The 20,423-nt window shown below is 40.1% G+C and overlaps 1 long non-coding RNA gene across 2 annotated transcripts in view; it reads right to left on the reverse strand.

Annotated features, from left to right (window-relative positions):
- Positions 1–11,913: 11,913 nt before the first annotated feature.
- LOC138743611 (uncharacterized) overlaps positions 11,914–20,423 on the reverse strand; it is an 87,054-nt gene continuing 78,544 nt past the window's right edge. The window contains exons 3-4 of one of the 2 annotated variants that reach the window (XR_011344962.1): positions 14,678–14,793; positions 11,914–13,212 (exon numbers count right to left, since the gene is read on the reverse strand). This is a non-coding gene — a long non-coding RNA (uncharacterized lncRNA). The remainder of the gene's footprint in view (positions 13,213–14,677; positions 14,794–20,423) is intronic. The other variant, XR_011344980.1, reaches the window with a different exon arrangement.

Genomic DNA, 20,423 nt, shown 5'->3' on the forward strand with positions numbered 1-20,423 from the left:
ATAAAAAAAAGCAAATTGGGTAAATATGGGGAATATAGAGATTACAAAAGATGTAGTTTTAGGGCTTTTAAAGAATATAAAGGTGGATAAGTCTCCGGGACCAGATGGGATCTTCCCCAGGACATTGAGAGAAGTGAAGGAGGAAATAGCAGAGGCTCAGGCGGTAATTTTCCAAATGTCATTAGATATGGGGATAGTGCCGGAGGATTGGCCCATTGCGCATGTGGTTCCGTTATTTAAAAAGGGTTCAAGGAGGAAGCCTGGCAACTCTCGGCCTGTAAGTTTGACGTCTGTGGTAGGTAAATTAATGGTGAAAATTCTTAGAGATAGTACTGATAAACATCTGGATAGACAGGGTCTGATCAGGAGCACTCAACATGGATTTGTGGGAGGAAGGTCATATTTGACCAATCTGATTGAATTTTTTGAAGAGGTGACTAGGAATGTGGATGAGGGTAGCGCAGTGGATGTTGTCTATATGGACTTCAGTGAGGCCTTCGATAAGGTACCACATGGAAGGTTAGTTAAGAAGGTGCAGTCTTTAGGTATAAATTTTGAGATAGTCAAATGGATTGAACATTGGCTGAAAGGGAGAGGCCAGAGAGTGGTAGTGGATAATTGTCTGTCAGGTTGGAGGCCGGTGACCAGTGGTGTGCCTCAAGGATCTGTATTGGGCCCATTGTTGTTCGTTATATACATTAATGATCTAGATGATGGGGTGGTAAATTGGATTAGTAAATATGCAGACGATACTAAGATAGGTGGAATAGTGGATAATGAAGAAGGTTTTCAAGGATTGCAGAGGGATTTGGGCTGCTTAGAAAAGTGGGCTGAAAAATGGCAGATGGAATTTAATGCTGATAAGTGTGAGGTGCTTCATTTTGGTAAGAAGAATCAGAACAGGACATACGTGGTAAATGGGAGAGCATTGATGAATACAGAAGAGCAGAAAGATTTAGGAGTAACGGTACATCGTTCCCTGAAGGTAGAAACTCACGTGAATAGGGTGGTGAAGAAGGCTTTTAGTATGCTGGCCTTTATCAATCATTGCATGGAATATAGGTGTTGGGAGGTGATGTTGAGACTGTATAAGATGTTGGTGCGGCCTAATTTGGAGTTCTGTGTGCAGTTCTGGTCGCCTAATTATAGGAAGGATATAAACAGAGTGGAGAGAGTGCAGAGAAGGTTTACCAGAATGTTACCTGGGTTTAAGCATCTAGAGTATAGGGAGAGATTGGACAGATTAGGTCTTTATTCTTTGGAGTGTAGAAGGTTGAGAGGGGATTTGATAGAAGTATTTAAGATTATGAAAGGGATAGACAGAGTAGATGTGGATAGACTATTTCCGTTAAGAGGAGGAAAGATTAAAACAAGAGGACATGAGTTAAGAATTAAGGGGCAGAGGTTTAGAGGTAACATGAGGGGGAACTTCTTTACTCAGAGAGTGGTAGACGAGTGGAATGATCTTCCAGGAGAAACAGTGGCGGCGGAGTCAATTGTATTATTTAAGAAAAGGTTGGACAGGTATATGGATGAGAAGAAGATGGAGGGTTATGGGCATTGTGCAGGGAGGTGGGACTAGAAAGGGGTGTTTGGTTCGGTGCGGACTAGAAGGGCCTAATGGCCTGTTTCCGTGCTGTAAATTGTTATGTTATGTTATATTACTACTTATTTAATAATGCATAAATTGCCATTCATTTACCTAGATCTGTAGTTTTGAAGAATACTTAAAGTAGGGATTCCCATGGCTCTACAAAAGATGTAGAACCACTAAATTTAAGATAGTCTGAAATTTTTCAAGCAAGCCTAAAGATTTCTTGGCATTGACTGGCCATGGTCATTCACGCTGAAACTTTGCGTGAAAATTGAGAGGCTTCTACAGTTTATCAAATGTGTTCAGGAAATATCCCTGAATCAATATATGGAGGTCCTAACGTGAGAGGATGCAATACTGAATCTCTTATTAGGGAATGAAATAGGGCAGGTTACAGAGTGTATGTAAGGGAGTATTTTGGATCTAGTGAGGAGGCACAGGTGAGAAGCAGGTAAAGCTTTTATTTTGTCATGGTTAAATAAAAATTAAATTAGTGGTAATGAAATAAAATAGGCATGCAGGATTAGGTGATACATTGTAGCTGCCTGATGTGGGAGCAGGTGGAGCATTTTGTGGTTCCTGTTGACGATATCTGAAGCAAGTGTTGGCTGCTCCAAGAATTCAGGTGATGTGGAATCATAGCTTCAAACATTATGACACATCAAAGAGGGGCGAGGTATCTGGACACTTTGTTTCTGGAGGCAGTCACACCCATTAGAGTAGCTGCCTCAAATTCGGCCTGTGGTCTGGGACAAGAGGGGGTGACTGAGTGAGGCAGGTAGTGGGATCCAAGAGACAGTGTTGGAGGAGCTTCAGCCCCTGATCTTGTCTCACAAGTCTGAGATTCTTGCTCCTTGTGTGGAGAGCAGGGGCAGAGGGAAGGATGATCAACCTGACTGTGGCACTATGGTTCAGGAAGCCATTCAAGAAGTAGGGAAACATGAGAAATGCAGTAGTAATTGGGGTTAGTATAGTCAGGGAAATAGATAATTTTCTGTCACAGGGATAGAGCATCCCAAAGGCTGTGTTGCGTGCCTGGGTTTGGGGTATCTTATCTGACCTACAGAGGAATTTGCAGTGAGAGGAGAAAGATCCAGTTGTCATTGTCCATGTGGGTACCAATGATGCAGGTAAAACCAGGAAAGAGGTGCTGCTCAGGGAATTTGAGGAGCTAGGGACCAAATTAAAATAAAAGAACCAAAGAGGTGGTAATCTCTGGATAACTACCTGAGCCACGTGCAAATTGGCACAGGGTCCAGAAGATTAGAGAGTTAAATGTGTGGCTCAAGGATTGGTGTAGAAGAAGTAGGTTCTAATTCATGGGAAACTGGCACCAGTTTGGGGAAGGAAGGAACATTTCAAAAGGGATGGACTCTATCTGAAACTTGATGGGATCTGGATCTTGGTAAATCACATAACTAGGACTGTTCATAGGGGTTAAAATTAAATAGTAGGGGGATAGATTGGAGAGGGATGGATGAAATAAAAGAAGAGGGCGGAAAAAATAAAAGCAAAAGTTAAAAATGAGAAAAGTAAGAGTAGAGAGGATAATAGTTGAGTGCAAAAGAGGCAAAGATGACTATTTTAAAAGCACAATAGGTATTCTTCTTTTTCTTTGGCTTGGCTTCGCGGATGAAGATTTATGGAGGGGTAATGTCCATGTCAGCTACAGGCTCGTTTGTGGCTGACAAGTCCGATGCGGGACAGGCAGACACGGTTGCAGCGGTTGCAAGGGAAAATTGATTGGTTGGGGTTGGGTGTTGGGTTTTTCCTCCTTTGTCTTTTGTCAATGAGGTGGGCTCTGCGGTCTTCTTGAAAGGAGGTTGCTGCCCGCCAAACTGTGAGGCGCCAAGATGCACGGTTGGTGGCGATATCAGCCCACTGGCGGTGGTCAATGTGGCAGGCACCAAGAAATTTCTTTAGGCAGTTCTTGTACCTCTTTTTTGGTGCACCTCTGTTACGGTGGCCAGTGGAGAGCTCGCCATATAACACGATCTTGGGAAGGCGATGGTCCTCCATTCTGGAGACGTGACCTACCCAGCGCAGTTGGATCTTCAGCAGTGTGGATTCGATGCTGTCGGCCTCTGCCATCTCGAGTACTTCGATGTTGGAGATGAAGTCACTCCAATGAATGTTGAGGATGGAGCGGAGACAACGCTGGTGGAAGTGTTCTAGGAGCCGTAGGTGATGCCGGTAGAGGATCCATGATTCGGAGCCGAACAGGAGTGTGGGTATGACAATGGCTCTGTATACGCTAATCTTTGTGAGGTTTTTCAGTTGGTTGTTTTTCCAGACTCTTTTGAATAACAGCACACTAAATGCCTGTAGTATTCCAAACAAGGTCAGTGAACTTACGGCACAAACCAGTCCAGGGGGTGTTATATATGGATTGTGGAGGAACACTTGGCATCTCTGTCTAGTCATTGTGGATTGGTCATTGTCAAGTGTCCTCCCTGTCTGAAACTTATTCAGAAGTTGCATCACCTGGCAATCGAGGTTGGACTCCAGCCACCCATTAGTGCACACCTTGCCGTGGGCCCACTTAAATTTCTCAGTGTCATCATGAGCCAGACATCCAGCTCAGAACAGTATAAAACATCAACAGATAGCACATTTCTCTCTCTCTCTCTCTGCTTCATGGTCCCAGCCCCAGTCATCGCTCCACGTTAGGTCACTACTATGAACAACACTGGAAGAGTTGGGTAAGGTATGTACTGCACTTAAGCTGATCTGTAGTACTGCCAAAATGTTTGGCCTGGAAGTCAGTCTGAAGAAAACTGAGGTCCTCCATCAGCCAGCTCCCCACCATGACTACCAGCCCCCCCACATCTCCATCGGGCACACAAAATGGTCAACCAGTTTACCTACCTCGGCTGCACCATTTCATCTGATGCAAGGATCGACAATGAGATAGATAACAGACTCGCCAAGGCAAATAGCGCCTTTGGAAGACTACACAAAAGAGTCTGGAAAAACAACCACCTGAAGAAACACACAAAGATCAGCATGTACAGAGCCGTTGTCATACCCATGTTCCTGTTCAGCTCTGAATCATGGGTCCTCTACCAGCATCACCTACAGCTCCTAGAACGCTTCCATCAGCGCTGTCTCCGCTCCATCCTCATTCATTGGAGTGACTTCTCATCAACATCGAAGTACTCGAGCTAGCAGAGTCCGCAAGCATAGAATCCACGCTGCTGAAGACCCAACTGCGCTGGGTGGGTCACGTCTCCAGAATGGAGGACCATTGCCTTCCCAAGATCATGTTATATGGCGAGCTCTCCACTGGCCACCGAGACAGAGGTGCACCAAAGAAGAGGTACAAGGACTGCCTAAAGAAATCTCTTGGTCCCTGCCACATTGACCACCGCCAGTGGGCTGATATCGCCTCCAACCGTGCATCTTGGCGCCTCACAGTTCGGCGAGCAGCAGCCTCCTTTGAAGAAGACCGCAGAACCCACCTCACTGTCAAAAGACAAAGGAGGAAAAACCCAACACCCAACCCCAACCAACCAATTTTCCCTTGCAACTGCTGCAACTGTGCCTGCCTGTCCCGCATCGGACTTGTCAGTCACCAACGAGCCTGCAGCAGACGTGGACATACCCCTCCATAAATCTTCGTCCGCGAAGCCAAGCCAAAGAGTACTGCGATAGATCAGAGCTCGCAGAGAGCTGCATCCCCGTTGGTACAGGGACCGGTATTTTAAAGTCTCTGTCTGTAGACTGTGCATGCGTAAGCTTGTAAAAGATCAGTGGCTGCTGGTATCGGAGTCTAACTTGGGTCTAGTGTGAATGTCTATATGGTTTTTTAGTATAGAGTAATTAAGTATCGTTGGACATTCTCCCTGTTTGTCTCCTGTGTGTTCAATAAAGATACCTGTAATTGTAACATTTGTTTCCAGACTCGTCTCTCTGCGTACCCAACAAACCTGACACTCTTTCCAAATGCAACAATTGGTGCCACGAGCAGGGTTCAAAGGGTTTCTACTGGACACACAGGGAGTACTAGCTATGTGGGAGATTGTGCTAATGTGTGTGTGTGTGTGTGTGTGTGTGTGTGTGTGTGTGTGTGTGTGTGTGTGTGTGTGGGTGACCCGTAGGGTGCATGTGTGATTGTGCACCTGTTCATTAATGGGGACAGCAGGAGGTGACCTACAGCTAATAAAGGAACTATGGGGTGGATGCTTCGGGAACTTTTATTTAAAAGCTATCAATTTGGCCAACGTTCAGTCCTGATTCCTCCAGTCTATCATTACAGAGAACCAACACAGGCATACATGGCTCCCGTTTAAAAGGAATGTGAGCAGGAATAGCATCCTGGTGTCAGACGACAGCTCAGAAAATGGAGAGCTCCCAAGAGAATATAAATACATTCCAGCTGGCCTATCCTCTGCCTCACCATGGGTAACAAAGCAACAGGCATCTGGGCTCCGTGCTGAGGGAATGCCCAAATGTCAAATCAAGGCATGGGATATGCAAGCCAAGAGATGGCTTTGGTACCTTATGGATAATCTTCCACGGCCTGCCCGCAGACGTAGGTGGGAAAGGTGCACATATATGTTAGCTAAGCTGGAGAAACCAGGCATGCGAGTTGGTAAACAGACAATTTTCTTTCTCTTCCCTCCCTTCTCACTGGGGAGCAGTTCCCACAGCATCCTGCTCCATCAGGAACACAATGGGGGGGGGGGGGGGGGGAAGCTGGTGAGGTGTTGTCATTGAGTTTGATAATGTGCCTTGTCCATTATACGGAAGGCACTTGTTTAATTCAAAAAAATGTTTTTATTTAAATTTAGATATTCGGCACGGTAATACACCATTTCGACCCATAAGTCAGTGCCGCCCAATTTACCCCAAATTAACCTACAATCCCTTGGTACAATTCGAATGGTTGGAGGAAACCGGAGCCCCTGGTGAAAACCCATGCAGACACAGGGAGAGCATACAAACTCCTTACAGATAGCACAGGATTTGAACCCTGGTCACTAATATATGTATATATCAATCCAATGGATTTGCATTGTTTTGGACACGTTTTTACAGTTATAACATGGTACTTCGATTTTACTGTCTAGAAACCAATTATTCATTGTGTTTGTAGTGATTGGCAAATGATGTGACTTCCAAGGGGTGAAATGTTATAGGTGTATTGTGGAGGAACACTTGTCCTTCCTGTCTGGAACATTGTGGATTGAGGAGTGTCACATGTCCTCCCTGTCTCAACTTATTTGGAAGTTGCATCACCTGCCAATCAAGGTTGAATTCCAGCCATCCATTAGTGCATACCTTGCCGATGGCTCATTTAAATTGGCCAAATGCCCAGCTCAGAACATATATAAAATAAATCAACGCATAGCTCATTTTTCTCTCTCTGTCTCATGGTCCAGGCTCCGGATATCACTCCATGCCAGGTTGCTACTGTGGACATTGCTGGAAGAGTCGTGGATAAGATGTGCACTATACTGAAGCTGAGCTGCAGTACTGCAATAGGTCACTGCTTGCAGATAGCTGCATCCCTGTTGATACAGGGGATGTTTGAAAGTCCTTGTCTGTAGAGTGTGTACATGTGCCTGAGCTTGTAGAAGATAGGTGGCCACTGGTATTGGAGTCCAACTTGGTTCTGATGTGAAAAATATCTATGTAATTGTTTAGTAGTAGAGTAATTAAGTATCATTTGATGTTCTCCCGTTTATCTCCTGTGTTTTCAATAAAGATAACTCTAATTGTAACACTTGTGTCCAGACTCATCTCTCTGTGAACCCACCGAACCTGATGCTCTTTCCAAACATAATGGTATGATTTAGTGGCCATTACAAAAATGTGGTTGCAGAGTGGATAGGATTGTCAATTAAATATCCAAGGAAGGTCAGGCAGAAGATAAAGGAGGTGGGGTAGCACTCTTAGTTAAGGATGAGATCAGGGCAATATTAAGAAGCAAAATGTTGTGACGATTTGGGTAGAAATTAGGAATGGTAAGGGGGGAAAAAAATCACTAGTGGGGGTTGCTATAGGCCACCAAATAATAACATTACAGTGGCACAGGCAATAAACCCAAAAATATTGAAGGCACGTAAGGATGATTATGGGGGAGGGGGCAGGGCATAGGGGAAGCCTGACATGACAGACATACAGTACATATGCAGGACAAGTATTTAATCTATACAAATAAATAAATATTTTGTACATATGAGATTCTCAGATGGAGCAGTTCCTTGGGTCGTTCAGCTTTCTCACTGCCTGTGTGAAGAAGCTGTCCCTCAGCTTGCAGGTGCTGGCTCTGATGGTCCTGTATCTCTTCCCTGATGGAAGGAGCTGTAAGATGCTGTGTGCAGGGGGTCCTCAATGATTTTGCGTGCCCTCTTCAGACAATGATCTTGGTAGATCAATTCGATGGGGGGGGGGGGGGGGAAGGGTTGTAACTCATCTTTTTTTAAAAAATTTTTTCATCCAGCCACTATTTCATTGCTTAAATTTTTGAACTTTGAGTCTCCTATTCTTCATCATTTTCCAGACTGAATTACCCCTGTCTCAACCAAGAAGCATCTTAACCTATGCAGGTTATTTTAAGTCCTCCAATCTGCACAATACAACCCTTTCTGTTGCAGCCAATCATAAGAATGGTTATGGTTGGCCAACCACTAACATAATAACAAAGATGGATTGGCATGCAGCTTGCATTGCAAATAGGCACTGGTTCATCATGCATTGCAAGCCTGGTTTTGGAGATCAGAAATTGACTAGCTCACTAGAAGAAATGGTAAAGTCGTGTAAGTGCAAAAGGAGATATAAATAAATCTGTGGATTACATAAAAAAAGGCAAATTAAGTTGCAGGTATCAGGAGTTGTTTGATTTATATTGTAAAGAATGTTTCAAGTGTTATTTTATTAATAATCTTCTTTGGCTTGGCTTCGCGGACGAAGATTTATGGAGGGGTAATGTCCACGTCAGCTGCAGGCTCGTTTGTGGCTGACAAGTCCGATGCGTGACAGGCAGACACGGTTGCAGCGGTTGCAGGGGAAAATTGGTTGGTTGGGGTTGGGTGTTGGGTTTTTCCTCCTTTGCCTTTTGTCAGTGAGGTGGGCTCTGCGGTCTTCTTGAAAGGAGGTTGCTGCCCGCCAAACTGTGAGGCGCCAAGATGCACGGTTTGAGGCGTTATCAGCCCACTGGCGGTGGTCAATGTGGCAGGCACCAAGAGATTTCTTTAGGCAGTCCTTGTACCTTTTCTTTGGTGCACCTCTGTCACGGTGGCCAGTGGAGAGCTCGCCATATAACACGATCTTGGGAAGGCGATGGTCCTCCATTCTGGAGATGTGACCCATCCAGCGCAGCTGGATCTTCAGCAGCGTGGACTCGATGCTGTCGACCTCTGCCATCTCGAGCACCTCGACGCTAGGGATGAAAGCGCTCCAATGGATGTTGAGGATGGAGCGGAGACAACACTGGTGGAAGCGTTCTAGGAGCCGTAGGTGGTGCCGGTAGAGGACCCATGATTCGGAGGCGAACAGGAGTGTGGGTATGACAACGGCTCTATATACGCTTATCTTTGTGAGGTTTTTCCAGACTCTTTTGTGTAGTCTTCCAAAGGCGCTATTTGCCTTGGCAAGTCTGTTGTCTATCTCATTGTCGATCCTTGCATCTGATGAAATGGTGCAGCCGAGCATTGCACTATCTGCATTTTCTTGGTCGTTTACCAAACCATGTGTTGGTAACACTGAAAAGATAAGGGAGAAATAACGTTCCTATTCTTCAGGGTTGAATAATTGGAAAGTGTGAGCAGTGAAGCATATTTTATTGTTTATTACTGGAACCTGCCTGCCAAGCTGTTGCAGATTGTGGCAATATTCCATGTGACATATTTAAACCTCATTTGCATATTCCATGTTGAATAAAGTTGACCAGAACCAGTCTGCTCACACTGGTATTGCCAACTAAAGAAGTAACTGTGCTGTGTTGACAAAGGAACAGAATTAACATTTTAGGTAGATCTTGTGCTGCCTTCCCCGCTGAATATTCCCAGTTTCATTGCGGATTTCAGGCATCTGTAGTATTTTGCTTTTGTATAGCATAGACACTGTCTGAGAAGCTTTTGCCATTTTATACCGTGAATGCAAACAATGAGGCACATAAAAAGTAGGACTGAGAAATAAACTGAAAGAGAAACAGGATCTAGGCTTCACGTCCACAAATTGTCATTCTAAATTGGTGCTGGCTTCAATAACAACTCCGGTTTAGTTCTTGGGAGAACATGCATGTTATATGAGGAGAGATTAGAAGACTGTCTTTATTTTCTATTATTTATAAAACTGGAAGGTTGTCTCATTGAAATGTAGAAATAAATATTAATGTGCTTGACATACTTGAAGTAGTGAATCTTTGGAATTCCCTGCCCAAGAGGGCTGTAGAGGCTCACTTGCTCAGCATATTCAAATATAGAGAGATGGATTCTTAGCTATTGAGAATCAAGGGATACTAGGTATGAGCACAAAAGTGGCAGTGAGATAATACATCAGCCATGATGTTCTTCAATGGTGGAAAAAGAATGAAAGGCTGTGTTCTAGTTCCGTTTCTATTCCTTTCATACTTATGTTCTATGAGGCTGGAAGTCAACACAGGGTACTAAATGAGTGGCTGTTGAGAAGGAAAATAAAATACAGGCTGGCAGCATCCCCTAGTTGTTTTTTGGAGCCAAGAGGAAGGTTTTAGATAGTAAAAGGCACTCCATACACAAAAGACCAAGTCAAAGCTTGTATGACGCTTTAAATTGAATTGTCACATGTGACAGCATCGGGATGAAGCATTACAGAGGAAAAGCAGGGGGCACAGAAGACTGAAGAAAGCAAACAGCACCTGAATAAAGATAGGACTTTATAAGGAAAGAGTCAAACTCCAAATGCAACATGATCTGCTTTTTATTTACCTGATTGAAAGTCAACTTCTTAAAACTAAAAGTCAGTTTTAAATACATGAGGAGAAATCAGGTAAGCTATTGGCTAGTCAATGGAAAGCTGCTTTGGTTAAAAGAAAGATCGTGAAGATTTTTAAGGAAGATAGGAAACTATCTATTGATCATGATGAAATAAATAAGGTGTTCCATGAATTTTATTCCAATTTATATAAATCTGATTTTCTAGTTAATTCAAGTTCAATGGATAATTTCCTGGGACGACTGAATAAGAGTCCGTGCTTCCCAGTTTTGAAGGGTGGGAGGAAACTGGAGCCCCCAGAAAAAACCCACGCAGACACAGGGAGAATGTACAAATTCCTTACAGTCAGTGTGGAATTTGAACCCAAGTCTTGACCTGATTGCTGGCACTGTAAAGGTGCTGCGCTAACCGCAATACCAACAGTGCCACCTGATATAGCAATAATTGTAGGGATGTCTCAAATGCAGAATGAGAAGGATGAAAATTAGGAGCTCAATATTCCTGGATACATGATAGTTTGAAAAGACAGAGAAGAAAGAAAGTGAGACGGTAAGATGGGAAGAGGCTTCTGACAAAAGTCAACTATAACACCAAGTATGGATGATGCAGTTGAGGGACCAAAGGCAAAATCTACACAATTAATGTTAAGGAACAATTAAGGAAATAAAATGTATATTGTTGGTTTAATTTCATGGGTGGCCTCTGAGGACTAGAAAATAGCAAATGTTACAGCCTTGTTTGAAATAGTATGTCGGGATAAACTGAGTGATTATAGGTCAGTCAATTTATACTTAACAACAAAGCTAAATAACAAAATTATTTAAAAGGTTTGCTTCCTGATAAAAGGGGATTATGATAGACCACTTCAAGTTGAACTCAAATATAATTTCAGATTTGAGATATCACATAGGGAGTTGGAGAAATATTAACTTTTATTGAATTTAGCATATATTTGATGCTGACACATTGTGATAGTTGAACTGACCTAAAATTGTTTTGCCATTGATTTTCACATGTACTCAGCATCTGATGCCTCTTGTGTCAATGTCCAAAAATAGATGGCCTGCATTGATGGGTTCCAGTTGTCCTGATACTACTTTTCTATGATTGCAGTATCCTGGCCTCCTTATATTCCGTCTTGGCAGTAACCAATCAGATGGCATTAACATCAACCTTCAATTTCTGTTAACCCCTCCCCATCTCTCTCTCTTTCCCTATCCCTATCTCCTTTTTTCCTGCACACTCCCTTCCCTTCCTTCTATTCGAGAACTTCCCTCTCACCCTATCACCTCAGCCTTTTCTCTCTACCCTTCCGCCTATATCTAATTATGAGCTCTTACCTGCTCGATTGTGCTTCTCCCCTGCCCCTTCCCCCCTCTTCTTTTCCTCCCCCTTTATTTTCATTCTGGCTCCTGCTTGTTTCTGGTTATACCTGACAAAGGACCCAGGTTCAATCCATTGGTTACCCTTTACTTCCTGTAGATCTCCTGAGTTTCTCCAGCATAATTATGCATTGTATTGTGTAACCATGTTGCTGATAAAATTCAAAACCTGGAGGCAATTTTCAAATGACACCATTTTTTTTAAGATGACTATTTTTAAAAAGATTCATGATCAAAGGATTTATATTCACAAGGTCTTTTAATGAACCTGCTGTGTATTTCCTTTATCATACCTAGTGACAATTGGTCCTTCACATACTTTACAAACTGGTATATGCAAACATACAAACCTATTTTAAATAACATTACTATTCTTCCAGATCTTTGAAGCAGCCTGTCGTTCTTAGCAGACTAATAAAACTGAGAATTTTTCACGTCAGAGGATTAATTGAGAGTCATCCACACTAGCTCTGGGTGTTTATAACCCCCTCCTTCCTCTCTGTAACTGACTGTCATCTCTCTTCCCTAAGAAACACTACTTCTGGTTGAAATTTTCTCAAAATTTCTGTTCTTTTTTAAAAAAAAAATTAGCATCTGCGGACATTTGATTTTCACATTGATGTTGGACTGGAATTGGCTACAAGAAAAGAATGCAATCAAAAAAGAATCACTGAAAAATATTAGTGAAGTAGTTGTGTTTTTCCTCCGAATTAATGAATAAATAGGTTATTGTCATGCACATAAATAGAATGAACAAATAACAGAACAGATAGTATTGTTTGCTGCATCCTCCCAAGCACATAAAACACCCTCACAACAATTAAACAAAATGTTCTTTTTTGGCTTGGCTTCGCGGACGAAGATTGGTAATGTCCACGTCAGCTGCAGGCCCGTTTGTGGCTGACAAGTCCGATGCGGGACAGGCAGACACGGTTGCAGCGGTTGTAAGGGAAAATTGGTTGGTTGGGGTTGGGTGTTGGGTTTTTCCTCCTTTGTCTTTTGTCAGTGAGGTAGGCTCAGCGGTCTTCTTCAAAGGAGGTTGCTGCCCGCCGAACTGTGAGGCGCCAAGATGTACGGTTTGAGGAGAGATCAGCCCACTGGCGGTGGTCAATGGGCAGGCACCAAGAGATTTCTTTAGGCAGTCCTTGTACCTCTTCTTTGGTGCACCTCTGTCACGGTGGCTAGTGGAGAGCTCGCCATAGAACACGATCTTGGGAAGGCGATGGTCCTCCATTCTGGAGACTTGACCTACCCAGCGCAGTTGGATCTTCAGCAGCATGGATTCGATGCTGTCGGCCTCTGCCATCTCGAGTACTTCGATGTTAGGATGTAAAGAGAAAAAAATAAACAGGTTTAGTCCTTTTACTCGCTTTCAGTTCCAGATTTTTAAAATGGAGCTAGAATTTAATTTCCTGACAGAATTCGGGCTCATGTTCAATAGGTTATTAATCTAAAACTTTTAGATTATGTTTACTAATGTAACTACATTACCACATTTTAACAAGTTGTAATAACACAAAAGGAATACATACAAATGAGAACAAAAAAAAGTACATACAAATCTAGGGGCTGCATGGTTAGTATCACGTTAGTGTCGCGCTAATGCAGAACCAACAGTCTGTTAGGAGTTGGTACATTCTCCCTGTGACCACGTGGGTTTCCTCAGGATGCTCTGGTATCCTCCTACATTCTGAAGACCTACAGGGTTAGTGGTCAATTGGTCAGATGAGTGCAATGGGCCGCGTGAATTTGTGGGCTGTAAGGACCTGTTTCCGTGCTATATCCAAATTTTAACATTTCGATGAAGAGGAGGAGAAGATCGCGAGCCCCCTCAAGTTTGCCCCACCATTTAATAATATCATGGCAGATCTAATTATAACCTGAACAGGTTCCTGCCTACTCTGGTAATCTTTCACTCCATAACTCATCAAGAATCTAACTTCCTCGGTCTTAAAAATATTCGGCTTGTTTTTGCTGTCAAATTAGAAGAAATGTTTTCTAAAGATTAAGGACATCTGGAGGGGAGGGGGTGGGGGGTATGCGATGCCTTATTTTAGGGCAGAGTTTTATAATAGTGAACAAATGTATGATAAATAGTGGCCAGTTAACGAAGTGATGTTTAATATGGATGAATCTGAAATATTTTCCTCCATTTATTTTCTAATAATTTGGAGGAGAAATAACCATAGATGATCTCCTTCATAACAAGGATGAAAAATGGTGAAAGAAATTTAAAAAATTTAGAAAATGATTTCTAAAACTCATAAATAAAATGCTGCCAAGTGTAACTTAGATTCATGTGGCTTTATTGGTGTGACTCCTAATCATGGATAATATCAACAGGAGTTGCAGTCAATTACATTTTTTTGGTTGTTTTAAGGTGAGCCTAATGGCAATGAAATGCATTCAAATGGTTCCTTTATAGTCAAGTGTAACTACAAGTGCATTGAATATATAAAGAAAAAGTTTCATTTTTCTATGGGAGAATATAATCAAAGCCAGTTCTTTTTGTGAATCCAAGTGGAAAACAGATATTTTATGGTGGTACACCATCAGGCAGGTGAACCGGCCCCTATTGTCACGCACAAGGCGGGGCAGCCGGCCAAAATGGCGCCGTCAGGGGTTTCCTCCCGTCCTCGGCACCGGGTTCAGAAGCCCCTGCTTGGGGACCCACGTGATGCCCCGGTGACGTCGGGGCCCCCCAGCGTGGTTTTCAGCCAGGTCCGGGCTGGGAGTATAAGTCCAGCCAGGCAGCCTGCAATAAATCAGTTTTGCTCACCGAACTCAACCCGTCTGGTTGTGCGATCCTTCAGTTAGCAGGGTAGCCGCCGCTACAGTTTGCTGATTAATGGCATGCAGCTTGTGGCAGGAGCACAGTGGAGCAGCACAGATATTCTTGATAAGGATAAATTACTTAGTTAGCATTGCAGTGCCCTGTGGAAACACTCCAAAATATTCTGTCAGATATAATACTTCTTTTGACTGTTGGATGCAAGGAAGATGAAATAGAATTGGATTTAAAAATCAGTAGCAAAATGGAAATTAACTTTTTTTTCCTTTTCCCTCACAACTTATATGTTCTGTAAATAGATTAAGGCAGACGATATGTTTTTATGTACAGCAAGAAACCATCATACAAGATCCATTCTCGAGATAAAATCGACCTCAATTTGCTGTTCACCTTAAAGTCTTCAATAAAATAATTTTTTGGAACTTTGAGAAAAAAAGTTAGCTGTTCTTCCAACATACTCACTGTAATTCCATCACGGATGCCTTAAAAGGTAAGAGAATGGCTAGGATATGGATCCAACTATTAAACGTTGCATTTATATAGCATACTTAGTGAAGTAAAATGTCTTAAAATAATTCACAAAAGTCTACTCAGACACAATTTTACAGTCATGCAGATGAAGAGACTTTAGGAATCATGACCAACACCCAAATAGGTTCTCCTTAAAGGAGAAGGAAGTGGAGAACTTTAGAGATTCAGATGGGGTTTCAATAACTTAAGGTCTAGTTAACTCATTGCACAGCTGCCAGTGAAAGTCTTTATTTTCTATTATTTATAAAACTGGAAGGTTGTCTCATTGAAATGACAGTGACAGTGGATGGCATCACTAGGGTTGGTGTCACCTAATCCGATTACTCATGGTTTCGCCACCCCCCCCCCCACCCCCCCCACCCATGGCCATCCTCCCATACCAGACCATACAGAATCCTTAGTAATTTTTTTTGTACTAATATTAATCACAAATTGTAATTCCCATCTATCACTGAATGTAATGGGATTGTAGTGAGATAAACAACTAGCAAAATTAAAATTACACTTTTAAATCACAATATCAAGCGCACAGCAGCAAGGAAAAAAACATGTGCTTGTAGCGTGTGCAGAGGAAACCACATGTTTTGAATTGTCATTGTAATTGGGTAATAATGACAGCTCTGACCAGAGCACATTAGAAGTTTTTTTGAATATTTAATTTAAAATATTTCCATACATATAATTAATAACATTTCAAATAAACAAATATTGATTAAATTTAAAATTACAATAATTACATGCTGGTTTTACCCCACCCTTACCTCTCCCTCCCTCACTCAGAAATTATACAAAAAGAAAAAAATATAAGTGTAATATATAGTTATGGAAAAGAGAGTTAAATAGTTTCCTGGATTGCAAAGAGTCAGTTCACACACTGGGATCCTGCAGTAATGTACAACCATTTTAGGGAAGAAGATTAGCACAGGTTTTACTCACTGCAAGCCAGTAAAAACATTGTTGGACCTAACTTTTCCCCAAATTATCCTCTCAAATGAAGATAGAAAATAAATGTATTCAGGGTTATTCCATATTTATTCCTTCATTGTTAAAATGACATCAATTGACCTTGTTCATAACAAACTTCTATTTTTTTAAAGCCTTTATGAAACCAAATATTTATAAACTGATTATCTTTAGTAAAAGGTACAAGCAGGGTGCAGTGCTAATTTTCTAGGTGCCGGAGCTCACCAGAACAGTGCCTGAAGTGGCCCCATGAGGTGTTGGAGCTGCACCCTGTGTATAGGATTATTTTGTATCAAACATGTCTTAGGTGATATACTTCCTTTTGCTGTTGGTTTGCTCATCGTTGGGGCCACCAATTGTAGCCACGCACTGCTTGGAAGAGAGACACACATGGGTGCAGTCAGGTATAACTCTGGTTTATTGGGGGCTCCCGCTGTCTCCCCCTTTTGCTGATGTAACGGCCTGCATAACCAAAGTGGGTTTCCTGTGCATGGGTACCTTCTTCCCCGTGCGCTGTCCCTGTCTGTTCCATTTTGAGGTCACTGGCCCTTACGCTGCGTTAGTCTTTCATCCGCTGGTTCGCTTGCTTGGGCCAGTGCCCCTGCACGATCTGCTGGCTTTTAAAGGTGCTCGCTGCCCGGAAAGCTGACCCAATTGCCACGGCGACGGGCTGCTACAAATGTAGCTTTTGTTACTTTAGTTCTTATTGCTCCTCTTGTTTTTTTTTGGAATATTTTATTTAAGTTTAACAACCATGATCATACAAAATAATTATATCTTCAAACAAACATGGTTAATATAAAATGAAAAAAAAAAGAAAAAACCCTCCCCCCTACACCTCCCCTACCCCTTATACTAATCCCCCTCTCCAACATCCCAACCCTTAACCTCTAAGGACCTGTACCCTTAGGAAAAGAAAAGAAAAAAGGAAAAATGAAGAAAAAGAAAGTTGAAGAGAAATAACCAAAAATAACACAGTAATTAATCATCGTTTGATGGGGATATCCTGCCACATACAGGTCCAAATTTTACAATTTGGGCCCCAAACCTTCTTAAAACCAAAATATTTATCTCTCAAATTATAAGTTATTTTCTCCAAGGAAGACAAAATCTCAATTCTGAATGCCAACTTTGTAAATTAAGTTCTATTTGATCTTTCCACATAATTGCAATATGCTTCCTTGCTACTGCTAACGCTAATCTAAAAAAAGCTACTTGAAATTTGTCCAAACCTAATTTCAAACAAACTGTTCTTGTAACACTAATTTAAAAAAAATAATGGGTCCAAAGAAATTTAGTAAAAAAAAATTTTGTAAAAATTCTTTCATCCTAGACCAAAAAAATTTAACTTTTTCACATGTTCATACTGAATGCAATAAGTCCCCTTCTCCTTCTGATATTGAAAACATATGTTTTAATCATTCCAGAGTTAAATATAATTGATGTATAAATTATAATGAACAAGTCTATATCTAACATTAATAATCTTAGTCATACTATTTTTACAAATAGTTTGCCAATGATCTATATTAAATTCAACTGCTAAATCCTTTTCCCATTTTAATCTTCACTTATATAAATCTAACTTAAAAAAATTCTGTTGCAGTAATTTATACATTTCAGATATAAATCCTTTCTTTCCAACTTCCCAAATTAACGTTTCAAATTTTAATTCCTTTGGAAGCTCCAAATTTCTCCCATAAAAATCATGCAACAATGATTTGATTTGATAATAACAAAAAATGTACGGTTGGTACTTGGTATCTCTCTTTCATTCTCTCAAACAAAAGATAACGACTCAATTCATAACCATTATTCACAATCTTAATACCTTTCTGATCCCAAATCTTAAGAAAATGATTATTAATCGTAAAGGGATAAAACTGATTCTGATACAAAGGAGTATATCTAATATTTTTCCCTGAGTACCAATTTCTTTATTCACTTTCTCCCATATTCCTACAAATGAAACAATATTGATGACCTATGCAAATATAATAACTTTTCATTCTATTTATATACAAATTGATCTCTTCTATTTTAATTAATTGATTTTAACTCTATATCTGCCCATGTTAACAAATTATCAGAATCAAAGATTCTATTAATAAATTTTAATTGAGCAGCTTTATAATAATTTTGAAAATTTGAGAGTTGTAAACCTCCTCATTCACATTTCCGTTAATTTCTGAGCAGCTATCCTTACCATTTTACCTTTCCATAAAAGTTTTCTCACTACCTCATCCAAATCTTTTAAAAATTTCTTAGGTACTTTACATGGAATAGATTGGAAAATATATTGAAGTCTTGGAAATATATTCATTTTAATACAATTCACTTTGCCTATTAAAGTTATCGGTAAGTCTTTCCATCTAATTGTTATTTTTAATTTTAGAAAATAATGGTAAATAATTTAAGGCATAAATTGATTTATATGTCTATCTATTTTAATACCTAAATATTTAATTTGATCAGTCCATTTAAATCTTATAACATCTTTACAAGAAGAATAATCGCATCAGACAATGGCTCTTTTCTCCCAATTAACTTTATATCCAGATAATTCCCCATATTCCCTTAATCTATCCTGAAAAACTTTCAATTACTTTTTTTGGTTCTGTTAAATAAATCAATGCATCATCAGCAAATAAATTAATCTTAAATTCATCCATACCCAATGTAATACCTTTTATCTTACTATCCCGCCTTATTAACCCTGCTAAAGGTTCTATCACCAATGTAAATAATTCAGGTGATAAAGGACAACCATGCCTAATTGATCTCTCTAACCTAAAAGATTCAGATAAAAATGCATTTGTCGCAGCGCTAGCCATAGGCTGTTTCCATATTGCCTTAATCCAACTTACAAATATTGGTTCAAATCAAAATTTTTCCAAATAAAAAACACCATTCAACTCTATCAAATGCTTTTTTAGCATTTAATGATAAGACTATTGGTAAGTTGGATTTCTCCTGTGAAACACTAATTATAATTAACAATTATATTATCCGCTGAATAACATTTTTAAATAAATCCTGCTTGATCAATATGAATTAACTTTGGTAAAAATTGAGCTAATCCAATGGCTAGAACCTTAGTCACCTTAATCAACATTTAACAATGAAATTGGTCTATAAGATCCTGTATTCAAAGGGTCTCTGTCTTTCTTAAGTATAACTGTAATAATAGCTTGGGAAAAATAATCTGGTAAAGATTGTCTCTCTCTAGCTTGTTCTAATACTTCACTAAACAAGGGTAATAATGACTTCTGAAACTTTATATAAAATTCTATAGCAAACCCATCTTCTCCTGGAGACTTGCCATTGGATATTGATTTAAGAGCTAAAAATACTTCCTTAATATCTATTGGCTTTTCCATTTCCTCTCTCATCCAATCATTTAAAATAGGTAATCACAATTTACTTAAAAATCTATCAGTTTTATCTTGATCCTGCTCAACTTCTTAAGTCTACAATTCCTTATAAAATTCTGTAAACTCCTCATTAATATCTTGAGGTTTATATGAAATTCTCGAATTTTCTCTAATAGCATTTATTGTCCTAGATGCCTGTTCAGTTTTTAACTGCCATGCTAAGACTTCATGTGCCCTTTCCCTTAATTCATAATATTTGTCTAGATCTTTGCAATAAATATTCAAATCTATAAGTTTGTAATGCATTATATTTCAATTTCTTAGAAATCAATTGTGTTTTTCTCCCCTTTTCAAATGGATTTCTTTGTAATTCCTTTTCCAAAATATTTATTTCTTTCTCTAATGTATCTGTTTCAGCTAAATATTTCTTTTTAAGTTTAGATGTAAAACTAATAATATGACCTCTCAGATATGCTTTTAATGCATTCCATATTACAAATTTACTATCCACTGACTGTCTACTTATATCTAAAAACTGTTGCATTTGTTCAGTAATAAAAATACAAAATTTTTTTTATAATAAAGGATTAAATCTTCAATGATATGTAGAAATCATTTTTTCTGTTTTTGTATATGTCAATAAAACAAGTGAGTGATCTGACAGAATTCTAGACTTATATTCAACCAATACCACATTACCTTGTAAGTGAGCTGATAACAAAAAGAAATAATTTTAGAAAAAGTATCAGATTGAGCTGAATAATACGAATAGTCTCTCTCATTCGGATTTAATTTCCTCCGTATATCAATCAAATTCACTTCCTTTATTTAAGATATTAATTTTTTAGCCATCTTTGTTCGAGTTA

The sequence above is a fragment of the Narcine bancroftii genome, chromosome 1 (genome assembly GCF_036971445.1).
Source record: "Narcine bancroftii isolate sNarBan1 chromosome 1, sNarBan1.hap1, whole genome shotgun sequence".
Lineage (NCBI taxonomy): Eukaryota > Metazoa > Chordata > Chondrichthyes > Torpediniformes > Narcinidae > Narcine > Narcine bancroftii.